This window comes from Petaurus breviceps, unplaced genomic scaffold (assembly GCF_028583685.1).
Source record: "Petaurus breviceps papuanus isolate PSGF00001 unplaced genomic scaffold, PetGlider_PUasm1.0 229, whole genome shotgun sequence".
Classification (NCBI taxonomy): domain Eukaryota; kingdom Metazoa; phylum Chordata; class Mammalia; order Diprotodontia; family Petauridae; genus Petaurus; species Petaurus breviceps.
In genome coordinates, this window is record NW_027185903.1 from 15,368,107 (window position 1) to 15,383,279 (window position 15,173).

The following is a 15,173-nucleotide window of genomic DNA, read 5'->3' on the forward strand; positions in this document are numbered from 1 at the left end:
GGCTTATTTTAGAGGAATCTTACACAGTAAGGGGAGGGCTTATTTTCGGGATAGGTCTTATTATCGGGGAAACACGGGGTATGTGCCAAGCACTGTGCTAAGCACTGGGGATTCAAGGAGGCAAAAAAAATAGTCCCTTCCCTCAAGGAGTTCACTGTCTAATTCACTGTGAGACAACATGCAAACAAATACATAGATACAAATAAGCTAGATACAGGATAAATAAGAAAATAATTAACAGATTGAAGGTGCTAGAATTAAGAGGGGTTGGGAAAGGCTTCCTGTAGAAAATGAGACTTTAGTTGAGACTCAAAGGAAACCAGGGAAGTCAGTAAGCAAAGCTGAGGAAGGAGAGCATTCCAGGCATGAGGAACATCCAGAGAAAATGGCCAGAGCTTGGAGATGGGGTGTCTTGTTTGTGGAACAGCAAGGAGCCCTGTGTTACTGAATTAAAGAATATCTATTGAGGAGTAGTGTATGAGAATACTGGAACAGTAGGAAGAGACATGCCCTGGCATCAAGGCTTATTGGGGCAATATTTTAGGTAAGAATGAAGGAATGCAGCCTTTAGTGGAATATTTGGTTTCTAAGAAGATCCTAGAGGTGCTTTCAAGAGGGCTGGGTGGCAGCTAGTGAAGATGTAGAGAACCAGAGAACGTTTGCCCAGGAGAATATTGATGTTGAAATTGGTCCTTATGAAGTCAAATTGACCTAAGCATACAGGTGTTGGAGGAGGGGTAGAGAATGCAGGATGATGGTGGAGTAGGATATGGAAGGAAATAGCTGCCCCACATCTCTGTCACATAAACTTAATGCCAATTCACAGTATCCAGGTTTAATTTGGTGACAATATTATTCATTCTTGATGTGGACTCACTCATCAGCCAAAACATTTCATCTCTTTCCATTAATTATGCTCACATCTGAATTCTGGTCCATCAGTTTCTCACTAAGTGTTGTTTTTCATCCCATCCAGCTGTCCACCCTGGCAGGCACCTTGGTACCTTCCCTACTACTGCCCTGCTTCTCTCATGCACTCCAAACTGGACTTCAAAGATCATGAGATCTCCAAGTCTCGGGGGAAGTTAATCCACTCAGTTTTGGAACTCCCCACCCTGAGGCTGAATGATAATTGAGAGAGTGAATGAGAAAATGAAAGCAAAGTCATCTAGCTCACTATATTTAACCATCCCCAGAGCAGACCATGCTTCACAGTCCATCCAGGCATCCACAGAAGTAGGAATCTTGCCACCTGTCTTACTGTCACACATATCCTGTCCCACCACCCCCACCCTCCACCCCATCCCAGGTACCATGACTACTCCTTTCTACCTCTAGCTCTGAGAAAAGTAAAAGAAATCCATTGGTTTTAAAAATGGTGAGTCGATTAACTTTCCTCTGTCTCCATTCACCATCCCCCAGACTCCTCAGACCCAAACTCCCTTCCCTAGTCACACTTCTCCTTGTGTTGTCTCCCTCTATTAGCATGCAAACTCCTTGAGGGCAGGAACTGGCTTGCTTTTGTATTTGTATACCAAGCACATAGCACAGTGCCTAACACAAAGTATTTAATAGATGTTTTATTTTATTCTTTCATATGTTCAGAACTGTGTTACTCTTATATCCTTAGCACCTGTCAAGGTTGGTCATCACTTTCCCTAAATCCTGTCACTACTCTGAGGGGATCAAATACTAGGTATCAAGGCTGTACCACTTTTCTGGCCTCCTAAACAGTTTTCTGTGTCTTACCTTTGTCTCAACCTAGAACAGGGGTCTATGGCTATATTTTTGGGGAGGTGGGGTCTGTGAACTTGGTCTCTCCCCTTCCAGGTTAGATGTTTTTCCCTAAAAGGCATTGAAACATTCTTCACTAAATGGCTCAGAAAACTAAGCTCAGACTTAAGGTCATTTCTTCATCTCCTGAGAGTACAAAGCAGCCTTAAGGACCTGGGTCAGGGCTGGTTCTCAGAGATTTGATCATGCAGAAGAACTCAGCTTAGGTAAATCAACTTGATGTCCTCAATGCTTATTCTTATCAAATACCATTCTCTTGCTATGACTAAGTAAATGTCTTTTTGTTCATTGTTGACTTTGAAGCATTTTATTTTGCTCCAGAATTGAACCTAGACAACTGGGGAGAATGACTTGAGTCTAGCCCAGCCCAGAACAAATGACAAAAAAAAAATGCATCTTTATTCTAATGTTATTAGTTTCCTTTGTAATTCTATGTATTTTATTTTATCCACTTGAAAATATTATTCTGGGGGCGGCCAGGTAGCACAGTGAGTAAGAACACCGGCTCCAGTGTCGGGATGACCTGGAGATCGAATCCTGGGCTCAGACACTCAGCACCACACCCAGAAATAACTGGCCGTGTAACCTTGAGCAAGTTACTTAACCCTGATTGCTTAAAAAAAATATTATTCTGAGAAGGGGTCCATAGGTTTCACTAGACTTCCAAAAAGGTTCATGATTCCAAAAAGGTTGGGAATTCCTTGACTAGAGTTTATTCTCCCCTTCACCTATGGTGTGACATACCAGATTCAGAATCAGCTACATGTGAATTTCCTTCCCCTCTTCATGCCATTCCCTATTCTAACCCTGTTCTACCTCCATACACTCAAAAACTATTCCGTGTTCCACTACAAACATCACCAGGGATTTAACCTCATATTATCATACCCAACCACGATTTCTCTTAAGGAATTCTCTTAAACCTCTTTTTTTTTCAGCCTACAGGGCAATGACTGGGCATCTTCCCTGCATTACACAGTGTTCGCCTCCTTCCAGGAGTTAGTGCTGGCACTGTCCATCAGCACCATTCCAACTGGCCCAGGTTGAATGTTCTTGCTATTCTTGACTAAAGAAGATAGGGGCAGGTACTTGGTTTTAAGCCTTACCCAAAAGGTCAAGGGTTTTGTTATGAGTGTGTTTCATATAAGTTGGATTCTCTTTTAAAATTACTATGGGTAATGTGAGGTTTTTTTTTCTTTTTTAAGAGAGAGTATGATACAGTTCAGAGAGGGAATGGGCTTTAGGATTAGAAGTATAATAATGCCGTGTAACCTTGGGCAAGTTTCTTAACCCCAATTGCCCTCCAAAAGGCCAAAATAAAAAAGAAGTTTAATAATGGCTAATTGATATAAGACACTTAAAACATACAAAGCATTCCATATTTATTATCTCATGTGATCCTCCCAGTAGCCCTGAGAAGTCGCTGTTATAGATACAACTACCCCCATTTTACAGATAAGGAAAATTGAAGTCAAAGGTAAATGATGTTGGTAATGGTCATACAGCTGTCACGGGTAAAGATGTGGTTTGAAGCAGGTTTTCCTGGATCTAACTCCAATACTCTCTACACTACATCATGATCATCATGATCACAGCTACAAATAGCATGAAGTTAACAAACAAGAAGAAGAAACTGTGTCTGATCTATAGATAACTCCCTAGCTACAGCCTTTTTGGTTGCCATGATCAGCTTAGTCCTTGCTCTGCATGTATTGTGCTCTGGGAAAATTGTCAAATGTATTCTTATTGTATTTAAATGTGGAAGCAAAAATTGATCATTTCTGGTTGTTCTGCATGCTTTCAAAAATTAAATAATCACAGAAATAAATTTAAAAATTAGAATTTGTAATTTTTTCAGTGAAATATTAACTCTCCTTAGAAATTCCAGAGGTCATGGTGTAGTGTAAAGTGAGAACTTGTAGTCAAGAGTTACTTGGATTCATAGCTTTCTTCTTCCACTTACTTCATGGCATAGACAAGTCACCTAAGTCTAGGCCTCAAGTTTCTTCATCTTGAGAAGTGGAGACATCTATCTGTAGTCCCTATTATGAAGGAGGCTTCAATGAGATGACATATGTGATATTCTTTACAAACCTTAGTAATAAAGTTCCACTATTATTTTTCAATGTAACTCACCTTTTTAGCTTTAGAAAATGAGATTAGGAAGCCATGTTATAAGGAGACAGAGAGAGGATCATTAATAAGTCCTATTTGTGTTACCCCAAACAGAAAGGGTATCTAGTACAGTTGGCAACATCACAGAATGTTCCATCTATCCCCCATCAGTTTAGATTGGTCAGATTACTGAGGATGGAGACATTTTTGTAACACGGTGTCCTGGCTTAGAACATTGGAATTGGAGTCAAAAAATCCTGGAAGCTGTGTGACCTTGAGTAAATCACATAGCCCCAGTCTCTTCATCTGTAAAATGGGGATAGTAAGAGTCCCGCCCCCCCCCCAATGGCGGGCTTGTTGTGAGGACCAAATAATATAAAGGGCTTTGCAAAGAAATGTTAACCTTAATTACCTTACATAAATGTCAGCTTTAATTATTATTATTAAGTTAATGTGAAAATTTTCTGCCTTACTATCAACTTCATGCCATGCCTTCTTATCAGAACAAACAACTGCAAAAATATCAAACCTGATCCCAACCAGCAGCCTGCTCTCTGTGTAAGCCCTGAGGAAGTTGCCTTACCTCCCTCCATACCAGCACAGGAACTGGAGCTGCATTTTTGATGGTATAGGGAACTCTCAGATGAGGATATTCACCCTATCAATGGGAAAACTGGCACCTTCTCTGCAATTTATCATCTTACAGAATTGCCTAGAGCATGGAGAGATTAAGGGACTTCTCCAAAGTCACATAGCCAGGATGTATGCCAGAAAAAAAGACTGGAATTCAGGTCTTCCTGGCTTTTCAGGTCAGCCCTTTAGCTATTACACTTCACTACCTCATAGCAGAAGGGACAATATCCCTGTTCTCATGGTTTTTTTTAATTTACAATGCTTACCTGTTTTGTTTTATTTTTAATACTACCTCGTTCTTCTGGACTAGGAGAAACAGAGGATTGTGTGGGGTGGGGGTGGGGGTGATTCAGAATCTTTTCAGTTATTTCCAAAGTAGAAAATGACAAGGCCAGGTGGAGGGATCTTTCTCTCCCCAGAGCAGCTGGTAGATGGCCCCTTTCAGCCATCAGGTTAGAATTTGTTCATCAGCCACATAGTGACTATCACTTTACAGAGTAAATAAAAGACATAGTCCTTGTTCTCCATCCTCAAGGAGTTTATTAATGTCCTCTTATTGGTTTGAGAGAGGCCCTGCCACAACTTGAGTGCTTTCCAAAGTGTAGATTGAGGGAATAATTGATGGACAAATAAGACATACCCATTTTTCTCTGGTTAGTTAGTTTTCAATGCAGTTAGATAAAGTAGTGTCAGGTCTAATTGCCGGGCAAGCAGCAACTAAAAAAAGAAAAAAAGAGGTTTCTTTCTTCTTGAAGATTTGACAACTTACCTCTACAAAGTTGTGAGAATAGGAAGATGCTGAAAAGGGGCATTGTTTTCCTCCATAATTATTTCACCATGCCAGCTTTTCTTTTCCTCCGTAACTCTTCTGTGTTTTTGTCTTTCTTTGTATTCCTAGCGCTCATCACGGTGCCTAGCACATAGTAAGTATTTAATAAATTCTTGTTGACTGACTAACTGCTAGCTTCTAGGCAGTTTTCACCCTCCCCCCACAGCCACAAAGTGTGAGGGAGGATAATGAATGAAGCCAGAAGCAGACTACAAATGATCTGAGAGTTCCAGGGAGCCCTGGATAGAAGGGCGACCCATTTTACTACTGTTTGATTCTTGCCCCTTCTCAGAGGATAGAATTCCACAGTTGCCAGGGAGCCAAAGAGCAGGACATCAACACATCCTTTACAGAAGTAAATGGTGGCATAGATTTGATGGTTGTTCAGAGTCAGAGATGAAAAAGGCAGGACAGATGCCTCCATATCCTTGTGGTAGATGGCCAGGGATTGGAAGTCTGGGACTGGCTAACCTGTGTTCCTCAGTTCCTCATTTGCGAAATGAACTGGAGAAGGAAATGGCAAAACATTCCAGTATCTTTTCCAAGAAACCCCAAATGGGGTCATGAAGAGTGGGACAAGACTGAACAACAACCAAAACAACAATGTATGAGCCCTTGCTAACAGGGCTCTGGAAGGAAGCTCTGCAGAGAGGGCACAGATGAGGCCCAGCCAGGTGGTTATCCCTTACCACGCCTCCTTAGAAATTGAATAGTGTGATGTTTCATTGAGGGTTTCTATATGGTGGCACAGTGGATAAAGAGTCAGGCCTGGAGTCAGGAAGACTCATTTTCCTGAGTTCAAAACCAGCCGCAGACACTTACTAGCTATGTGACCCTGGGCAAGTCACTTAACCCTGTTTACTTCAGTCTCCTCATCTACAAAATGAGCTTGGAGAAGGAAATGGTAAACCAGGTCAATTGGATCATGAATTGAGACATGACTACAATGACTGAACAACAATCATCTCCCAGGGTTGTTGTGAGGGTTAAATGAGATAATAATCCTAAAGTATTTGGCATAGTGCCTGGCATATAGTAGGTGGTATATAAATACTAGCTATTGTTTTTTAAATTATTATTATTATTGAATTGAATTATTATTGAAATAATTGTTCTTCACCTGCTGAATATATACCTACTTCATCCGTCTTCCTGCTCTGATGTTCATTAGAAAAGCTAAGCAATACTTGGCAATCCTTGCATGGAATCCTTGTCAGCCTAGACTCTTTTTAAAATTCACTGAAATCTGCTGGAGAATAGTAGGGCCGGCAAGTGGCGGGACACTTTTCCTAGTCCTGCCTACTGCAATGCTTAATGCTTTTCAAGAGGAGAAAAATAAAATGGCGTGCCTTATTATACAAATGGAAATTAGCATGCAATGTTGTTCTTGCAAAGAGAAAGGGTTTTGAATTTTGAAAGTACTGAGGAAGTGAAGGAGCGGCATAATATGTGGACAAAAGGCTGGTCTTGAAATCAGAAGACATGGGATCAAGTCTCCAATCTGACACCTACTAGCTTTGTAATCTTTGTAACCTCTCAATCCCCTGGTCAGTTCTGTGTGACTATAAACTGTTACACTGCATTGGTGGAGGGAGTTTCCTCACTGGGAGTTCCCTTGAGGAATGAAATAATAGGTCTGAGAAAACGAAACAAGAAAAACGTTACTCAAGTGCTCCTGCCATTCACACCATGTCTACCTTAAACATGAAAATAGAAACTAGATAAAATTACTCTAGGACAATAGTTGTTGGACCTTCCTGGAAGAGGACCAATGACATGAGGAGGGTGGTGTCTTGACTTGCATGTGAATTGGATTGAAGTGAGGTAGTGCTGCTCACAGTCATCAGCCCCACTCTCTCCTTCAGAATCAAAGTGGCAAGGCAAAAGTCAAGACTGGCGATGGCCTGGGATCAAAACAATAGTTAGACTATATCAAGAATGTGAATGATACTTACTAGCTATGTCACCTTGGGCAAGTCACTTAACCCCAGTTGCTCTCCAAAAAGCAAAAAAGAACTTTTTTGGAAGTAAAAAAAATCAAACAATTTATTTTTTCATCAAACCACTAGGAAAATAATCACATAGCCTTGAAACACTGAACAGAAAGGCTATGTTAATCACATTCAGTAAGAAGTTGGTATAAAGAGAACAAGATCTTTCCAACACAAGGCCTGGTACTAACATGTTGCTCAAAGTTTTAAGCAAGTGATAACTGGATAATTGGTGCATGCTGCCTCCTGTACTCCGGGGTAAACAAAAGCTCTCCTTTGCAACCTGCTTAGAAATTTAAGTTGTCTTCCTCCCCTTCCCTGTCCTAAGAGAGTCCTCTGAACAAGCTGTTTCTGTTGAAGAGGGCCAGGGTCAGGTATCACATCTTTTCTCCTTTGGGGAAACCTAAGTTTCCCCCAAACCAGTCATCTACCATTCCATTAAACAAGAGGCTTAAGACTGTTCTGCAAGCAAAGAGAGACTTTCTTTGGCCTTCCCTCAAAACTGCTTCATGTTAGTCTCATAAAACACTCTAAATGCAGTTTTGCCCCTGTAGTACCTTCCAGAAGGGCAAGAAAAAGTAACCTGAGCAGCAGTCCTGGAAAAGCCAGTGTGAAGGAACCTGAGCTTCACATGCTGGTGAGAGATTTCCCATTCATGTTCTTCCTTGGTGTCCCAGCTGATAGCTCATGTGAGCACTGTCCTCATCAAAGGAAAGATCACCCGGCAGCTGCTCAGAGCTCCAATCGAAGTAACCCTCTTTCCCCAGACTCCTCTCTGAATGCCAGGTTCTTTTACTGGGGAGAAAAGCACAACTGTGCTCTTTTCCAATCAGTAGTGAACTCATGGCTGCTGCTTTCTGGTTTATGGGAAATGGTTCAATCAGGAGGGTGTGAAGTTGGCACCAAACAAAAGTGGAGGGCTACCTCAGGGATGCATACAAAATGGGAGGTAGGTTGGGGAAGAGAACTGCTAATACCTATAAACCCAAAGGGTTATTCCAGCTTCTAGGAATGGAATACCTCTGAACCAGCTGAAAGCCATTAAGGGTTCCAACAGATAGAACAGAGGGCAACTTCACTGAAGGGATGGATCTGGGTACTATCAGCCCTCCATGCTGTTTCTTCCATGTCTTCACCTATGGGCTAAAACATAATGGAACCAACAGAGTCCAGAGGCAGATGTGAAATTCCCATAAAGGTATTCTTTAACTTGCTACCAGCCTCAATTTCTTCATTCTTAAATTTTCACTGAAAGGTAAAAATTTCCATACATTTTTACAAGTAGACCCATTTTCCCACCCCAGATGACTACTGACAATGACTATTTTGCAATAGATGCCAGGGAATCCTTCATCTTCTTGGTCATGGTAGGGATGAGATGCATATGGTCATCAACACATTTGGTCACACAGGACTCTAGCTGCCTCTTCACCTGCTGCTCCTTGCTCCCAGCATCCATCAAGTCTTTGGCTTTGTCATTGCAGTACATGGTGCATCGAGCCAGGAGGTCCTGGAATTTCTCCAGTTCACTGGTCACAAGGGCCTGTGCCTGGGCCAAGGGAGCATGGCAGCGTTCAATGCACTGATGAACCTGCTGCATGGAGGCCTGTGTATCTTCACAGCAGCTGGCACTGCACCGGAACGTGGTACCCTGCATCTTGAGGATATTCTCCCGCTCCAGCCCTTTCACCATGGTGTCCGCCACCTCCTGCACCCGCAGCTGCTGCAACTCCTCCATGGCATACACCCTCACTCCCCCCCCCGGGCCAGCGCCCTGCACCGCTCGGCTGAGCGCTCTAACCAGGCATCCACATGGAGCTCCACAAAAAAATTTTTAAAAAGAATGTTAATAATATAGGGTGCCTTCTAATCAATCTTCTCATAGGTATTTGGCATCATAAAATCACAGACTTTCCATCCATAGATGGAAGGGATTTTACATACTCTCTTCTCCAATCCATTTATTGTAAAGATGTGATACCTGCTGCCCAGAGAAACTTAGTGATTTTCCCAAGTCCATACAGATAGTAGATGACAGAAGCAGGATATGAACTCAGGTTCTCTGACTGTAAAAGGAAATGGTCTTTCACTCTATCCCATTACCCTCCCCACTCCAACCCCTTCTAAGAGAATGCACTGAAGTCATTGTCTGCCCCATTAGACATTAGTAACTGGCCTTGGGATTGCCTTGTGGACCCTTTTTTAAGTATTATAAACAGGTTTTATCAAAGCTGAGTAATTTCTCTCAAAAGTCAACATTTCTTAAATGATTTTTCATAGAGAATCATTTTCTAAATTGGGAACTTCTCATGGTCAGGAAGCCTGGGCTCTGTTCAATTGTTTCCATCATGTCCTACTCTCTGCGACCTATTTGAAGTTTTCTTGTCAAAGATACTAGAGTTGTTTGCCATTTCCTTCTCCAGTGGATTAAAACAAACAGAGGTGAAGTGACTTACCTAGGGTCACATAGCTAGTAAGTGTCTGAGGCCAGATTTGAACTAAGAGTGCTGGACTAGAGTCAGCAAGACTAATTTTCCTGAGTTTAAATCTGGCCTCAGACACTTACTAGCTGTGTGACCCTAGGTAAGTCACTTAACCCCATTTGCCTCAGTTTCCTCATCTGTAAAATGAGTTGGAGAAGAAAATGGCAAACCACTCCAGTATCTTTGACAAGAAAACCCAAATGAGGTCATGAAGAGTCAACAATAGCAACAACTTCCTGAATCCAGGCCCAGCACTTTATCCCCTGATTCACTTAACTGCCTCAATGGGCAAACAGAGGTTAAGTGACTTGCCCAAGGACACACAGCTAGTAAGTATCTAATGCTAGATTTGAACTCAGGTCTTCCTGACTCCTGGCACAATGCTCTATCCACTGAGCCTAACATACCCAGGATTTAAGCCCAGATTTCTGATACCAAATCAAACAATCTTACTATTACATTATGCTATTATTACAGTTGAGAAAATAGGTAAATTTCTTAGGTCTCTTTCACACATTTTTAGGGAAGGAGACAAGATGCCATTTTTCCTAAATAAGTTCTTAAATTTAGATCTGGAAGAGATTTTATCATTCAGGCTGACTCCCTCCTTTTGCAAATGAAGAAATTAGATATCATTGAGGTACTTGCCCAAGGTCAACACTTTTTTCCAGTCCACAACTCTCACTCGTCACATGATGTGCTTTTTCCTTTTGGCTCTTTTGTCTCCGTGACTGGACAAGCAATGTCTTTGCTGGATCAGTCCTGTGATGGACCAACGTCTCACCTTTTCTCCTCCAATTTTCATTTTGGCCCTCTGTGGATCGTTAGGAAAATTAGCAGCCTCGGCAGCCTGATCCACAGTGCTATTTCTCTTCTTGAGATTCTTTTGCATTTACCACTTAAGAGAGCCAGTGTGGGGTAATAAGACTTTCAGTGGGGAGACCTGGGTGGTGTTTTTGAAATGTCTGGGTCATCTTTCCCTACATCCTTTCTTCTGTTATTCACATTCAGTCACCTGGTTCTACAGCTGACTCGGCTTTCTTTCCCACATTAAAGTTCTCCCTTCTCCAATCCAGGCTCTCTGCCAGATTAACCTTCATAAAAGGTGTCTTTAGTCATATTAACCATCCCCCTGCTCTTTAACTTTCAAATGGCTCCTCCTTACTTAGAGGCTTAAGTCCAGATGCTCCAGTCTGGAACTGACAGAGACCTTAGAGATCATCTAATCCAATTATTTCATTTTTGCAGACGAAGAATCTAACAAAAAGATATTGTGATTTCCCTGAGGTCAGAGGACTAATTTGTGACTAATCATGTTCCATATAATTCTTAGTTCCCTTCTTTCTTCATTATGCTTTCCTTGATGAACTGACCCCACTTGTTGTTCAGTCCTTTTTCAGTGGTATCTGGCTGTTTATGATTCCATTTGGGGTTTTCTTGGCAAAGGTACTGGAGTGTTTTGCCATTTCCTTCTCTGGCTCATTTGAAAGATGAGGAGACTGAGGTAAACAGGGTTAAGTGACTTGCCCAGGGTCACACAACTAGGATGTCAGAGACCAGATTTGAACTCAGGAAGACATCTCCTTGTCTTCTAGCCACTGTGCCCCCCTAGCTCCCCTACTGGTTCCACTCATTTCAATTAATAAGCATTTAGTCAGCACCTGCTTTAAACCAGGCACTGTGAGGACAAAAATGAAATAGTTCATGCCCTCAACAAGTTTACATCCTGTCAGATGATACAAAATGTGCATAGATAAGAACATACTAAATTAATTTATTGATTGATTAAATATTTATTTAATTTGTTCATGCGTTGAATGCAAAGTAACCGTTGTGAAGTGGGAGAGCATTGTCAACTGGGGGATTAATTAGCAAAGGCCTCACATTAATGGTATCACTTGAACAGAACGTATCTTCCAGTATTGCCTTTAGGAATCCTTCATTTGTGCTTTATGATGTTTTTGCCTTCCCATTCTTCCTCCAAGATTAGACTCCCTTTTGTGCAAAGGTTGGACTAAATGGTGACAGAGGTCCTTTCCAACTCTTCAGATTTTGTGATTCTGTGACTGTCCCACCTCTTGCATAAAGTGTTCTAGGATGTCCATTTCACATTAGTCTCTTCCATCTGGAACTTCTTTAGTATTTACTCTCTGTGATCCATCAGACTGACATGTTCTGCAATTGTCAGTATTAATTTGACTAGTAAGTGGCAAGTACATAGAGGACTGAACCTGGAATCAGTAAGATCTGAGTTTGAATCCTACCCATGATACTAGCTGTATGACCCTAGGTAAGTCATTTAACTTCAGACTCCTCATTGGTAAAATGAAGATAATAATAACACCTACCTCCCAGGGTTGTTGTGAGGATCAAATGAGATAATATTTGTAAAGCACTTTGTAAAACCTTAAAATGCTATATAAATGCTAGCTACTTCTATTATAGTTTTTGCTATTATTATTGAGTAGTTCAAGGAACTTGAATCATTATTATTGAGTGACTATTGTCAATAGTGAATTCCAGATAGGTCACGAAACAACCAAAAGTTGAATGGAATCCTTTGATGTCTCAGTCAATGAATACACTTTAGGCAGGTGCTGACCAAATATCATTTTTCCCTAATGGCATAAGACTTGAAAGAGTAGAGGACAGGAGCAAGGGTATGGTATCAGTGTGCTGCCAATATCAGTGGTAGTACCACACTGACAAGATCCTCCTTTTATTTCTCTAGATACCAGGGTGACTCCAAAGGACCCTGGTATTAATTGGCTTCTATCAATTTAACTACCCTAAAGATTCTAAATATTTTCCAAAATATTTCCTTATAGGGAATCATATGATAACCAGGTGTATTTATTGGTCTCTCCTTCCCTTATCTTCCTACCCTCAACAGGACCCAGCTGTATACTAGGATCACATGGATATAGATTCCAAGCAAAAAGGGAGTTTTGAAGTCATTGTGTCTAATTTCTTCATTTTAAAGATGAGTAAATCAAGATCCAGAGAGGTTATTTGTTCAAATCACATAGACCAGAGAAGAGATTTAAAGCCAGGCCCTCTGGCTCCAGATACAGCATGCTTCCTCCTAGAGTATGCTGTCCCAGCTACCAAGGGTTCCTGCGTAAGAATAGACTTAAATCGTGTTCTCATAAAGCTAATATTCTAATATGCAAAAAATTTTAATTATTCATATCATGTGACCCAGAGATTCCATTCCTGGGACTATATCCCAAGGGCATTATCAATGACAGGAAAAGATCCATGTGCACAAAAAAATTATAAAGTGTGTTATTTACAATAACAAAAATCTATAAACAAAATCTATGCCCAATGATACTGAACTAATTATGACATATGAATCTAATGGACTCTCATTATACCATCCTGAATGATGAATATGAAGAATTCAGAGTTACATGGGAAGAATTGGCATGAAGTGATGCCAGATACACAATACTACAATAGCGTAAGTAAGTCAATGTAGACAGGCAGAGGGAGATGCACCAAAGCAGCACATTGTCAGAAAGACTTGGGTTTATGGTCCACTGGGCTACATATTGGCTGTGCTCCCTTGAGTAAATCACTTAACTTTTCAGTTCCCCAAGACAACCCTAGGACAATAAATTACAAGAAGTTGCTGATCTACAAGAAGAAGGTCATTACTAGAAGCTCACTATATCTATGAAATCACAGGTCTGGTTTATTTTTTTTTAAGAGAGGCAATAAAACTCTGGTCAAATTCAGTAGTCAGAATTGGTACCATACTGTCAAAGTTGAAGGACACATCTTTACTTTCTGTTAATGATAAATATCTAATTATTTGGGTGGGAGGCAAGTTTTGTAAAAGGCTTGGTTTGTTGGAAAGAATCTTGTATCAAAAAAAATTTTTTTACAGAAAACTTACATGCTATTTTATACTTGTTCAGCCCAATAGAAGACTGTTCCGTCTTTAGTCTTGGTGAAATGTAAAACCCTGGAGCCCAAGAACTGTTTTAGGTTTTGTCTTTATATTCCCTTAACTTAGGACAGTGTTCCTGAGACATAAAAGGAACATTAAAATGCTTGTTGAATTGATTATCTGGTTTCCATATATGGGTTTAGAATAATGAGTAGTTTTTATGTTTAGACAAGATGAACTTTTAAAGAAAAATGGACTCAAAAACTAGCCGTGTGACCTTGGGCAAGTCACTTAACCCCAATTGCCCTCCAAAAAAAAAAAGCAAGAAAAATGGTCATTTTGCTTAATATGGTGTTGTACAACTATATGAATGACTAGAGAAGTTTTTGGTCCTCATTTAATGGCAGAGTTTCTAAATATAAAATCCAGGAAGGTGTGAGAAGCTTCATCACATATACACAAGACTTTACAGGGAAGGGTGAGTTGTTTTTGATATGACATTTTTCCAATGCAAACTGGAGGGAGACTTTCTGGATGGCCTTTCCGTATAAATTTACCTTTGGAATTATTACTTTGCTTAGTTTTATTTTACTTCATAGCTGAGGGAAGATGTGTCCTGAATGGCTCCTAATCCCTAGCTTCTAAATATTATCTGAGAAAATATTCTGTTGGTTTTTAAGTAGAGAAGTTTGTTAGCTAATCATTAAAACATCCCAAGCCGGCAAGAAGAAAATATCAGAACTTGAATGATGATAAAGAAAAAATGGTAAATCTTCTGTGCAGTGCTTACATTAGTTTCATTTTAGGACTTGACTTAGAGGGAAGAAAGAACTTGTCTGTCTTTTTTTGGTAGCTTTAAGTACACTTTTTCCCTTCTGAAAGGGTACAAACTACTCATAAGTTCTCCCCTCTTCTTACTTCCTTTTCTGTCTCCCCTCCTTCTTGTTCTTTTTTCTATCTTCTTCCTCTCCTGGACAATAGCAATAACAAAGTCATTGTCATCATCAATATTATCTGATATGATATGATAAATACATATGTATTTATGTGCCCTAACTGAAGTTTGCCCCAATAAATTTTATCCTAGGAAGGCATGTTTTATATGTTTTTAGGTTTATGGAAAGTCAGGATGGGAGTATTCTATTGACCTATGTTTGACCATGGGTGGGAAAAAGGACCTAGAGATCCCCTTGAGTTGATCAGGGCAGATGGGGAGGAGTTGTAGACTAAGACTAGGCTAATTAAACTCATGATTGAGAGCATATCCTATGACTGCCCTTTCTGTTTCCCAGGAATTACACTTGACAAAGAGTTTTCCTCATAATTCTCTCTTTGCACTCCCTCCATCTGTGTGTGTGTCTGTCTCTCTCTGTCTCTCTGTCTCTCTCTCTGTCTCTGTCTCTCTCTCTGTCTCTGTCTCTCTGTCTCTG

General features: G+C 40.6%; 1 protein-coding gene and 1 pseudogene across 2 annotated transcripts in view; one reads left to right on the forward strand and one right to left on the reverse strand.

Annotated features, from left to right (window-relative positions):
• The window catches only part of SV2C (synaptic vesicle glycoprotein 2C), a 280,802-nt gene that overhangs the window by 108,156 nt on the left and 157,473 nt on the right, over positions 1 to 15,173 (forward strand). The window lies entirely within an intron of this gene.
• On the reverse strand, positions 8,519 to 9,121 carry LOC138167254 (protein FAM136A pseudogene; annotated as a pseudogene).